Raw genomic sequence first — 13,382 nt, forward strand, 5'->3', positions numbered from 1 at the left:
TGCAGGGAAAGCAGCCTGCAGGACAGCAGTACTGGGATGACACCCACTCTGGTATCTAAGGACTTTGCCACCTCACCACCCACCTCCCCAAGGTGAGAAACCCAAACCTCCAGCTGACTCCTGCCACAGAGAGAGAGCAGGGAGGCAGCTACTGACCACCTGACCTGGGAGTAGCCAGGCTCCCCTTGTGGGTGTCCGAGCAGGCCCTTGATGGCCAGAAGACACCAAGACATAATTTTTCTGGGGCCCTGAGCACTGACGTGCTGAGAGGCTGCCCACAGATAAGATACCTTCCTCCACATCCGATGATGACCAAGGGCTGGGTCACTGGAGAAGGCCCAGGCACCATCACGGGCCTGCCAAAGTCACAGCTTTCCAGCTCCTTGCTGGGCTGAGGTTTCTGGAGTTGCACATTTCCCACACTTTGTCAGGCAATAGGGGCCATTCCGTAGTCACTGGCTGCACAGAGGGGGAGACAGCCACTGAAAGGTCCAGAGGAGACATGGAACTTCCCTGGCACGCTGCTTTATCCATGCCCCAAAGGGCACAGAGGTGACCATGTGGAAAGACAAGGCATCAGTGACTTGGAGTCGAACCGAGCCGCGGGTGGTGTGCTTTGAGGAATTCCTGATTTCATATATATTTCCCTATAGATGTACTAGCCTAAGCATCGACAGAACCTTCCATGGGATGAAACTCAGTCCGCCACTCAGAATGGCAGGGCTCCAAGGGACTGTTTCCTCCCAGCGGGGAAGAGCAATCAGGCGAATGAAAACAGCCCATGGCATCAATCAGACCAGAAGCCAGACCCGAGCTTTCCCCCCAAATCAGGCGTCTCCGTGTCTCTGCCTCCATCTCTGACTCCACCCTACCCTCCCCAGACCTGGATCCCCTGGGCCTTCCAGGTAAAGTGCCTTTTAATGGGGCCCAAGGAGGCCCAGCCTCACCAGCAGCTCCAGAGCCTGACAAGGGGGGACCCCCTGAATGGTGTCTCCACTCCCCTCGGCCCAGTATCACGCTGGCTTGGGTTTTTCAATTTCCTCAGGTCTGAGCTCTGCAGAGATGTAACTGAGGTGTTAATCTCAGCCCCCTCTTTCTGCCTGCCTGGGCAATGAAAGTGAGCCCTGCCTCGGGTACTGTTACCTCTAGGAGGGGATCACAGAGCCAGCCCCTTGATTTTGCAAGCGAAGAAATGCAGGTTCTGCCCCATGTGTCACACACGGCGGCAGCCTCGGGGATGGAACTGCAGACTTGGTTCTTTTTAAAATTCTCTTTCCTTTGTTCCATAGCACTTTGGATAAATGACAAACTGGCTTTTTGCTTAATTCCAGGGACCATTTCTTTCTGCTCTCTCAGTGCCTGGAATTCCTAGGAAAAGTCTGATTCTTGTCAGGACTCTGCTAGGTGAACTTCAGCCGGGCAGTTCTAAGAATGGAGCCAGGACACAACATGGTAGGGGAGCCCCTTGGAATGGGTAAGAGCTCTCCCCGAGTAGACCAAAGGGATGAGGCATGCCAAGGGCCCTGTGGTTTTCTTCCTCCCAAGATCTAAATCCAAAAAACACAACCAGGTGCAGTATTAGGTTTAGAGGGAGAAAACCCACCCAGAAATGATAGTCTTGAGCTAGGGGCACTCAGAGAAGATAAGGGGCAGTGTCACTGGACACAAGGAGAGGTTCATGTGCCAAGTTTATCTGCTGGGCTACGGAAGGCCCATCTCTGTGCCTCCAGCTGCCATCCTCAGTCTGGGGTTGACTGCCAGGGCATTATTGCCAATCACCCACCCCTCAACATCCTCCCCACACTACTGTGAACTTCAGGAACAGCAGAGGCTACCCAGGGATATCCTGGGATGCTCTTGGATGAACTTGAGCTCTTTCCTCCAAAATCCAAGAATTAACTTCACCCCGAGCCACCTGCAACCAGTTAATCAATAAAATCACTGGTGGTGGCACGTTTTCCCCAGTTCCCCAAGCTGAACTATAGGAAGTGTGGGTATCTAGCACCTGACTCTCTGACTGGCATGTGCCCACAGTGGTTCTTGAGACCAGCTGAGGGTGTCCTGAGATCCCTGGCAGCAAAGCCACACCCCAGTATCTGCCGTTGCTCCCACCATCCCTATCTCTAGCCTCCACATGCTCCCCAGTGCCACAGAGACTGACAAAGACACCAACATGCTTGCCATCACCACTGGACCTGTGTCCTCCAGGAAAGCATCACAGTCACATGACACTTGAGGAGGACTCAAGGGTCGCTGCTCTCTTTCCTTTTGGTCCTACAGGCAACCCATCCGGCTCTGATGACACTATCTCCTCTATAGACCCCACATGTGCCCGCTTGTCACCATCATCCCTTCTCTACTCACACCCCTGCCATCTCTCACCTGGCGTCCGGGCTGTTTCCCAGCACACAGAGCAGCCAGGGAGATGTTCTAACATAAGCAGGATTGTGTCATTCTTCAGCTCAGCACACTCAAGCCCTTTACTCTTGGAATAGAACCCAAACTCCCTGTCCCGTCCCTGTGACCCTGTCCCTGCCAACCACTCTGACCCCATCCCCTCCCTACCCCCACTGCTCTGTGCACCACTGCCCTCTCTGGGGCCCCTTCCAGGACACTTATGGGACACAGGGTAGCTTGCACACAGCAAAAAATGAGCCCATAAGCCCCTCAAACACCTGCCCTGACTCCCCATTGCCAAGTTGGCCTAATGGCCCCTCTAGCTGGTATTCATGATCTCCACAGTGTGACATTCTCTAGGCTGTGACACCCCAATATGCCTGATTTGTTCCCTGATCAGCTCCTACCTGGTCCTCTCTGACCTCAGCCTTCCTACCAGTCAGGATAGAACTGTAGGCCCTGATCCTTCTGGAACCTTTCCCCCACAGCTCCCAACTCGCTGAGCAGGGGAAGAGAGTCTGGGAGGACCAAAAGGATGTGGCTAGCACCTTCCATGTCCCCACTTTGATTTTCCCAGCAAACCAAAAGATGGCAGGCTCTGTATCACCCATATCACTGCACCCTTCCCAACACATTAAGTGCTGTACTACTCTCTAATCTTTTCATCAGTGTCCCCCCACTTACATCATCCATTCATTCTTGAGACTACAGGCACAACCACCACACCCTGACTCTGCTCTGTAATCAGGATGAGCAGGGAGCACTCTTGGCCCCACCACTTGTCAGCCAGACAACCTTTACCAAGTTCCTTAGCCTCCGCAAGCTTTGGGTTTCTCATCTGTAAAACAGACAAAACACTGCATTTAAAGGCTTTACAAGAATTATTAAATCAGATAAGGTGACCAAGAGCCCAGCACCAAAAGTGATAATAATAATAATAATTTGCATTAGTATTATCACTTGATATTTACCGAGCACTCTGGGGGAGATTGTGTGATGATGAAAACAAAAGAGGACAAAAGGCCCTTCCAGAGCTCCCAGTACATGAAAAGTATAAAAAAGACACTCACACACACACACAATAGTGACTGCTAACCCATAGCATGTGGCAGGCACTGTGAAATGTACACATACGGCTCGGCGCCTATAGCTCAACCGGCTAAGGCGCCAGCCACGTACACCTAAGGTGGTGGGTTTGAATCCCCAGCCCGGACCCGCCAAAACAACAATGACAGCTGCAACCAAAAAATAGCCGGGCGTTGTGGCAAGCGCCTGTGGTCCCAGCTACTTGGGAGGCGGAGGCAGGAGACTCGCTTGAGCCCAGGAGTTGGAGGTTGCTGTGAGCTGAGATGCCACGGCACTCTACCCAGGGGGACAGCTTGAGGCTCTGTCTCAAAAAAAAAAAAAAGAAATGTACACATACGGCAACTCGTTTAATCCCCACATCAACACTAGGAAGCGTTACCCCCATTTTACAGAAGAGGAAACTGAGGCACAGAAAAGTAAGGCAGTTTATACAAGTATCACAGTAGTGGGGAGGGTCAGGGTGCAATCTGATGCCATCAGTCCCAGGGTAGAAGAGCTCAACCACTTGGCCCCACTACACAGACGAGACGAAGGCAAGCAGGTTCCTCTCCCTCCTCATAGCACCTCATCCTGCAGGGCTAAGGTGGGCAGGTGCTCAGCAAATGAAGCTGTGACTCTGGAAAGGAGGGCTACGTGGGGTTCCCAGGGCCTCTTCATGCAGCTGCTGCCCGCCCTCACTACAGCCCTCATCATCATCATCATCATCATGACTGACGGAAAAGGAAGCGCAGCTGAATGTGGTCTGAGTGCAGCCCAAGCCCATCTCGGCCCTGCACAAGGTGTGGCCGAGGACATCTTGGAAGTCTGGGCAGACCACCCAGCAGGCTTCCCACCCACAGGCTCCCTCAGAGTTCAGGAAGTGGAATCTGGAGAGAAGCAGGAGGGAGGAGAGCACACTGCGCCATGTCTGTCCAACTGACTGTCATGGCAACAGCCCAGCACGGAGCGAGGACGCTCTGTGTCCTCCACCACATTTCCACCCCAAATTCTCCACCTCAGGAAGGGAAAAACAAGGACGGTGCCTGGCATGCCCAATTATGGAAGAAAAGCGTCTAGGAGGCAGAGAACATGAGTCAGTGGAGTAGAGCTGCTGATTTTTAAGAAAAACGGATGTGATTACAAAATGTGGTCGTGGGATGGAGAGATCCAGCTGACACAGACCCAGCCTTCCCGGGTGACAGAAGCTGTGCAAAGGTGAGCATCAGGGACGAGCCGAACGTTGCTAAGTACATCTGAGCCCTTGCTGCTTGGAAAGATAAAGTTACTATACTCAAGATCTCTGAAGAAAGGCCTTAAAAATACAGACTACTTGCTCTCACCAGGGAGGGCAGTGATCACTGTAAAGGTATTCAAAGATAATGGTGTGACAACAAGAATAATCCTTTAATTGTTCATGGTGTTTTGCCACTCATGAAGCCTCCAGAAGTCTTAGGATGTATCATGAAACTAGGAAAAAAATCAAAATAGCATGATAAGAATGAGAGAAAACTTAATCTGATACAAAGTCCAAAGCGAGACGCATTTACATTATAAAACAGGAGGGAAATCGGGAGAAAATGACAGAGTGTGGTGTGGCAGCAACTGGCTTACTGTCCGAGGAGAATGTTAGGCTCCACTTTCATGCCTTGTAACAAGATACTTAAATGTAAAAAGTAAAACTGTAAAAATAACTGGAAGAGGGTGGCGCCTGTGGCTCGAAGGAGTAGGGCACCGGCCCCATATGCCGGAGGTGGCGGGTTCAAACCCAGCCCTAGCCAAAAAAAACTGCAAAAAATAAATAAATAAATAAAATAACTGGAAGAAAATATAAGTATTTGTGTAACCTTGGAATCAAGAAGGTCTTCCTAAAGTAGAACACAAAAGCAAAAAATATATATTTGAATTTAACAATTTTAAACTTTGTATGTCAAAAAACATCACAAATTTTAAGAAGTCAAAAGCAACCTAGGACTGTAGGATAGAAAGATGCCACCTTATGTGAGATGTACAGTCAGAAAAAAGCTGAACTTTTTTTTTTTTTTTTGGACACCGAGTCTTACTCTGTCACCCAGGCTAGATTGCTGTGGCATCACTGTAGCTCACAGCAACCTCAAACTCCTGGGTTCAAGCAATCCTCTTGCCCCAGCATCCCAATAGCTGAGACTATAGGCGCCCACCACCATGCCCGGCTAGTTTTTTCTATTTTTAGTAGAGACGGAGTCTCACTCTTGCTGGTCTCAAACTCCCGAGCTTGAGCACTCCACCCAACTCAAGCCTCCTGGAGTACGAGGATTACTGGAGCCAAAAAGCTGAACTCTTTCTAGAAAAACGTACTAATGTCCAAACAGGCAAATCACAAAATATAAACTAATGAAAAATGTTCAACCTTTCCTGGTAATTGTAAAAGACATACAAATTAAAACACAAAACACCACTTTTTGTCTGGTAAATTGGCCAATGTTGTGTAGAGCCATTAATATCCAATACGCCTGAGGAAACAGGAGGAGAAAACAGTTCACACTCTGTAAATTTGGTGAGATTTGGGGGAGAACAAGATACAACAGGCATCAAAAGTCTTAAACATGTGCTCACTCCTTGACCCAGCAGTTCCACATCTAGCAATTTATCCTGAGGGGACATGGAGAACGGCACAAAGATCAACTTAAAAGGATACAGCAAAGCTTAGAGTGGAAGAAAATCTGCAAACAGCCCAAATGTCCAAATTTAAATGGCCGGTTAACAGTCGCGGTACATCCACATCATGCAACACCAGGCAGCTGAGCAAAACTCCAGCACAGAAGGATATTTAGAAACTGGAAAGATGGCAACAAACACGGAAGGTCTACAGCAAACACACTGGGGTGTTAAAATAGCACTGTGGCTGGTGGGATAACCTGTTACTTGTATTTTCTCCTTTTCTCCTAATCTATGCCTTATAATTTTTCTACACTGAAAGGTATTGGCTTTGTAACATGAAAACTGCAACAATAACCAAAGCATAAATGCAAGCACAAGGCTGGGGGACTAGGGTGGATGCCTTCCCAACCAGCAGCTCTTTGGCATTAATGCTCCTCTGGACCCACCCACCTTCCAGGTCAAACTTCACACCACCCCTTTAGTTTGGTCAAGAGCATAACTGGGAAGTAAAAGCCACTGTCCTAGTCACAAAGCTTTTGATCCAAGTCACCATTTGCTAGTCATGAACCAAACTGAAGAGGACTTTAGAGTTTGGGGGAAATGTGTGAAAAAAGGTGATCCTGAAACCAATTCCCTAAAACCCCAATAAACACAAGAAAGATAATGCCCCCTGGCAATGACCAGATCATATTCCAGCTCTCCCACACCCAAAGGGACAGTGACAAATTCTGACAAATTGTAAGGTAGGAGGAAGGTGACTGAGATGATGGGGTGAGGTCACAGGAGGAGTGACCTGAGGAAGTAGGTGTGAGATTGCCTGGGGAAGATAAGGGGCGGGGGCAGTTCTGTGGAAGTGGGAGGGCAGAGGGAGCCAGTTCAGCTCCACCCAGGTACAAACCTGAGACAGACCAGAGCTGCCGCCCCTGGGCTGGGGCCCTGGCATGCAGATCGGCTGAGCAGATGGGGTTCACACGCTGCAGACCATGCTTATGTGGAGTGGGTGAGGATGGCTGGGTAGCTCAAAAAGGGTGAGGAGGCAGCAGGGGCCTCTGCAGAGCGTACGTGGGTGAGCACCAGCAACTGTGCCAGAGTAATGTTATAATAATCCGTGCACGTAGTAACTGCCGAGCCATCCCAGGGAGAAAATGAGCACCGGGGCTGGGTGGGGAAAATCAGAGAGGAAGCACGCATTGAGCAGGCCTGGATTAGCAGAGAGGATGGGGGAGGAAAGCAGAGAGGACGAGGCACCACTGCCAGATATTATACTGGGGGAGGAGAAATTAACTATCCCCGCACAGGGAGGAGGAGAAAAGTAGAGAAGCGATCCATTCCAGAAGCCCCAGGGAACTGAACGTGAATACACCTGGCCTCCAGGAAAAGTAGGAGAAAACTGGCCTTTGGAAGGAAGTGAGAGTTTTAGCACCAATGTGCAGTCTACTCGACATCTAGCCTGTCTCTCTTAAGGGTTTTAATTATGACCTCCACCTCTCTGCTGACACGTCCATCTGGACCACTCATGTCCTCCTTTTTTCTTGAGTCATGTGGCCCTGGACTGAAGTAGGGGCAGCTCTCTGTCCTGGCCCTACTACTTGCTTACTCCTTAAAGTCCCCAATGGTTTCCTCTCCCCAGGCTCATGAGAGGTCTCCAAGGAGAGCCCAACATGCCCTTGAAATGCTGAGATGCCAGGAAGGGGCTGAGAACTCTTGCACTTGGGGAGTCTTGCTGGGACTCCCCTCCCCCAGCAGCATCGCCCATTTCGGCCAACACTCCCACCAGTGGCCTCCTGTAGGCACTTCCACAGGTACGGAATCCAAACTCTGAGCAGCACTGCAGCCAGGGCCAGAGGCGGCCAGGTACAGGCTGCAGGTGTGCCTCACAACTGGGACTCGGGAAACCAAATCAGCAAGGGTCAGATGGGAGTTTGACCTGTGGTGGGGTGGCAATCCTTCTAGCCTCTCCTCAGTAGGGGACTATTTGCCATGAAGTCACCACATTTTCACATGCTTGGCCATTTATGCAGGGTCCCCCAAATCCTTAACACAGGGAGGAGAGAAACCCACATGCCCAGGCCTGGAAACTGTCCCCTGATACTAATCTGCACAGTGCTTCTTCCCATGTACAAGGCACTCTTTCCATACACTTTTAAAAACTAACTTACTGACTAAAAATGGGTAAAGGGGCCAGGTGTAGCGGCTCATGTCTATAATACTAGCACTCTGGGAGGCCAAGGTGGGTGGATCCTTGAGCTCAGGAGTTTGAGACCAGCCTGAGCAACACCAAGACCCTGTCTCTACTAAAAACAGGAAAAACTAGTTGGGCATTGCCAGGCGTTATGGCAGGTGCCTGTAGTCCTAGCTACTTGGGAGGGAGGCTGAGGTAAGAGGACTGCTTGAGCCTAAAAGTTTGAGGTTGCTGTGAGCTATGATGCTACAGTACTCAACCCAGGGTGACAGAGTGAGACTCTGTCTAAAAAAAAAAAGGGCAAAGGTTCTGTATGGGAACTTCCCCAAACAAGATATATGAATGGCCAATGCACACATATAAAGATGCCCCACGTCATTAGATACCAGGGAAAGGCAAATCAAAACCACAGGGAGATACCATGTCACATTCACTAACATGGTTAAAATTTTAAAAAGCAGATAATAACAAGTGTTAGCAAGGATGTAGAGAAACTGGAACCCCCGTGCACTGCAGATGGGAACGTAAAATGGTGCAGCCCCTTTGGAAAACAGTCTGGCAGTTCCTCAGAAAATTAAGCACAGAGTTACCATATGACACAGCAATTCCAATACTAGGCAAATACCCAAGAGAAGTGGAAACATGTCCACACAGAAACCTGTACATCCAGCCGCATTATTCATAACAGCCAAAAAACAGAACCCAAATGCCCCTCAGCTGATGAATGAATAAACAAAACGCAGACTATTCCCACCACGGAATATTACTCTACAATGAAAAGAAATGAAGTTCTGATAAATGTCACAACTTGAATGAACCCTGAAAACATTACACTATGTGAAAGAAGCCAGACCCAAGAGATCGTGTATTGTGTGATTTCATTTATATGATATGTACAGAATAGGTGAGCCATAGACACAGGAAGTAGATTAGTAGCTGTCTAGGGCTGAGAAAGGAGGTGGGTGAGAGGAGATGGGGAGTGACAGCTGATGGCTATGGGGTACACTATGGGGTGGTAAAAAATTGATTGTGGTGATGGTTGTATAACTCTCAATATGCTAAAAACCACTGAGTTGTACACTTTGAGTTAAGTGAATTATTTTTCAGTAACACTGTTTGTCTGTTTATTTATTTATTTGGAGATGAAGTCTTACTCTGTCACCCTGGGTAGAGTACTGTGGCATCATAGCTCACAGTAACCTCAAACTCCTGGGTTCAGGCGATTCTCTTGCCTTGGCCTCCCCAGTGGCTGGGACTACAGGAGTCTGCCATAACATCCGGCAATTTTTAGTAGAGACAGTGTCTGGCTCTTGCTCAGGCTGATCTAAAATTCCTGACATCAGGCAATCCATGTGCCTAAGTCTCCCAAAGTGCTAGGATTACAAGCATAAGCCACTGCACCCCCAGTAAAGCTATTTAAAAAAACAGTAACACAGCCAGCTGTGGTGGCTCACACCTGTAATCCAAGCACTCTGGGAAGCTGAGGCAGGTGGATTGCCTGAATTCAGGAGCTTGTGACCAGCCTAAGTGGAGCAAGACCCTGTCTCTAGAAATAGCCAGGTTGTGGCAGGCACCTGTAGTCCCAGCTACTTGAGAAGTTGAGGCAAAAGGATCACTTGAGCCCAAGAGTTTGAGGTTGCTGTGAGCTATGACGCTACAGCACTTTACCAAGGGCAACAAAGTAAGAGACTGTCTCCAAGGGGAAAAAATAATAATACTTAATGCTTATATCCCTTTGAGGTAGACCCTAACATTAACCCCCTTTTACTGGTGAGGAAACTGAGACACACAGGGAGTCTGTAACCTGCCCAAAGTCACATACAAAGTGGTAGAGCCAGGATTTAAGACCAGGTGGTGTGCCCCCACCACCCACGCTCTCAAGCACTTCCTTGCAATTGCAAGTTAGGGTAACTGTCCCTTTGCACTTCCAGCATGGAGGGAACAAAAAGGTAGCAGATGGCACCCCTTTTGGCCCTTTAAAACAGGCTCATTTACCTCTAAGTCCATAGTACCTGTGGACTCCATCTTCCACCCCAAAACTGGGGGTGGTGGCAGTGGGAGTACGGGCCCTACACAGAGAGGCTCAGCACTTCTCAGTCTGAGCACAGAGCAAGGGCCAGTGGTTCTGTCTGAGAACCGTCTGCGCCCAAGCTTCTGAAGAAATTGCACAGGCTGACTGTTGCCATCATTGGCCATCCAGGACACTCTACCCCAAGCCCGGCCCTTCCTCAGGAAGCAGAGCACTCTCTGTCATTCTCCCTCTAGGCCTCCGTCCCTGCTGCCAGGCAGCTCCTTTGCTGGCTCCAATGACAATCTGCTTTATGTCCTCCCTGCCTCCCTGCCGTCTCTCAGCTTTCTCTCTATTCACGCACTGTTTCCTTAGACGCTGCATTTTTTCCTATAACATCATGTCTGATCCAGACTTTCCTAAAAGCACCCTTTCACACTTTGGGGCTTCCCCAGTGTCGCTCCAGGAGGCCCCCCTCCCCGCCCAGGGGGCCGATCCAGACCCTTTCCCACCCCTCATTCAGGGAGCCACAATGCACATTTTCATATCAAAAGCCACCCCTTGTACACAAATCCTTCCCCAAAGCAGACAAGATATCCGAGAAATCGCCCATAAACAGGATGTGCTAGGTACTTAGGAAATAATTAAATCCTCGTATTGCTAGTTTCATACAGTGGACTATGCTCCCACCTTCTACTTCTTGCCTACCTTCAAAATAATACTCTTCTCATTGCCTTTTCCAAGGAGAAGAGGTATTTTTCCACAACTTCTATGAAAGGGCAGTCAGTCAGTCCCCAAGCAATATAAACAAGACCCTGTACTGAGACACGACTGGAGGCTGACCTTCAGGGGCCTCCCAAAGTGACAATGAGGATGTGATGGATGGGAATGTTTTCTGGCCATAGTTTTCAAGCTGAAGCAGGCACTGTCTTCTGCAGTTTGGGATAAGGACACCCCCCTGGGCCCCTGCCCCTGCCCCCACACCTATCCTCCTACTGGGTCACAGAAATAAACAGTGGGTAGAGACCCCAGAAATTACCTAGCTTGACCTTTGGGAGCGAAAGATGGGGAATCTAAAGCCCAGTGGTGCGAAGGACGTGGCTAAGGCCACACAGCTAGCTAGTGGGTGGGTGGCTCAACACTCTTGACGCCAGTGGTGGCTCTGCCCACCCTCACCAAGTAGCACCTGCTCCATCGGTCTCCGCGGGGTGTTCTGCAGAGCCACCACCTCTGTGGACAAGGATCTGAATGACTCGAGGCCTCTTCTCCAAGAATAACAGAGCCCTCGCCAGCAGCAAAGAGGCAATGTGCTCGGTTAACCAAACAAGATGACGACACCCACCGGCGGCTTTCCGGGCCTCTAAGAAGCTTCCACAATCTGCCCCCTGGAGAAACAAATGCAGAGAGGTTGAAGGAAAGGGCCACCCAGCCTGCCCCTGGGGCCTCCGCCCCTCCAGCTCATGTTTGCTTTGTTTATGAGAGGAAAATTCCCCGACTGTTCATGGGGAGGGAGACATGAAGTCCCTTCCTACGGGGCTCAGGAGGGCTCCTGTGTGCCCCACCACCTCTCCTGCCCTGTACACGGTGCAGCCAAGAGCAGCAGCCCATTCCAAGGCTGCTCCGGTGCCTCCAGGGACTCGGCCACGGCCTGTTCCATGTCTCTGGGGGCTGCAGCCTTGGCAAATGTCAGAGCCGTGTGTCACCACCCCGGTGGAACGATGAGTCAGGGCACAGACCTCGGCTCTTGCCTGCCCTCTGCTTTCCTCCTGTGGCTGCCTGAGTGTGTTTGTGAAGCTGGTTTTTAAATTAACTCCAGTCCACAATGTGGGAGCATGTAGAGCATTTATCAAATCTTTCTCCTGATTTCAGCCAGGATCTGTCCAGCTCCAGAACCTCGTGTAGATGAGGACACAGGTTCAGCCAGGAACGAGGCTTTCTCTTCCTATCAACAAGCTCTGAGGAGGAAAGCCTTCAGAAAGCCTTTATTCGGCCAGCAGGATGCCTACACACCCTGGGGACACATGCTAAGCGGATGCCAGCATTTTGGGTCTTTGGTGAACATCTCAAAACCACTCCCATTTCATGCTCCTGCATCCCAAACTCTGAAATCTTTCTCCAAAGACTTGGGCTTACTGAATCAGTCTCAAGATGCTTTCTGCCCACCCAAATGAATGAGCTCAAGCTCACTAATTCACGCTCCTGTTTACAGGGTCCTTTCCCACAAGGAGCTAAGGCAGGAAGAGGGGGAGTTGCTCAGGCAGTGGTTCTCAACCTTCCTAATGCTGCGGCCCTTTAATACAGTTCCTGTGGGTCAGGACCCACAGGTCGAGAACCGCTGTGCTAAGGCGAAAAGGCTTTCGCTCCAGCCCTTCCTCCCACACCCACTGCTAAGCCATCCAAGAAAAATGCAGACAGCATCTTACACAAGTCTCCCACTGTGTTGGTTTCTAGAAACACAAACACCGTCCTCAGAAGGTGCACATTCTAAAGAGGGAGATGGAAACAGACACAAATGGGAACATAGCGACTTGATAAACTGCAAATCGAGAGGAACCAGAGCTATAAAAGAACAGACAAAGAAGTGTTTCCCCATGGTTTGCATTGGGAATACCCTTTATCTCCATTTTTATTTTTTAAACTCAAGTAAAATAGCAATTATTTTTGCAAAAATCCACGCCCTACAGAAGTAGATGCATTTACATATTAAAAGCAATTTTTATCCTACTCCTAAATACCATAATAGAGACATGGAGACCTTTTTCTAAGTGAACACATGTTCATATTTTTAAGTAATAATAAATATCAGGCTGATCATGCTTATTCATAAATCCTACTTTTTCTCCTTGCTCCTTTTAAGTCAATAAATAATGCAAAATACTTCAATAGCTGAATCGTACATATTTCATTTTATGGCTATATTGAGTTTATTTAACTAACCTCCCATTATTGGACATATTTTTTGCTGTTATAAACAATGCTGCAACAGACATCCTCGAACAAAATCTGTCCCTCACGGTGTGCGAGGTGAATTTTGATTCTGTAGTTAACTTTTTAGTTTCCTTGTACTCTTTCCCTGAATTACATCTCCACTTC

The sequence above is a fragment of the Otolemur garnettii genome, unplaced genomic scaffold (genome assembly GCF_000181295.1).
Source record: "Otolemur garnettii isolate 467f Iridium unplaced genomic scaffold, OtoGar3 scaffold00046, whole genome shotgun sequence".
Classification (NCBI taxonomy): Eukaryota; Metazoa; Chordata; class Mammalia; order Primates; family Galagidae; genus Otolemur; species Otolemur garnettii.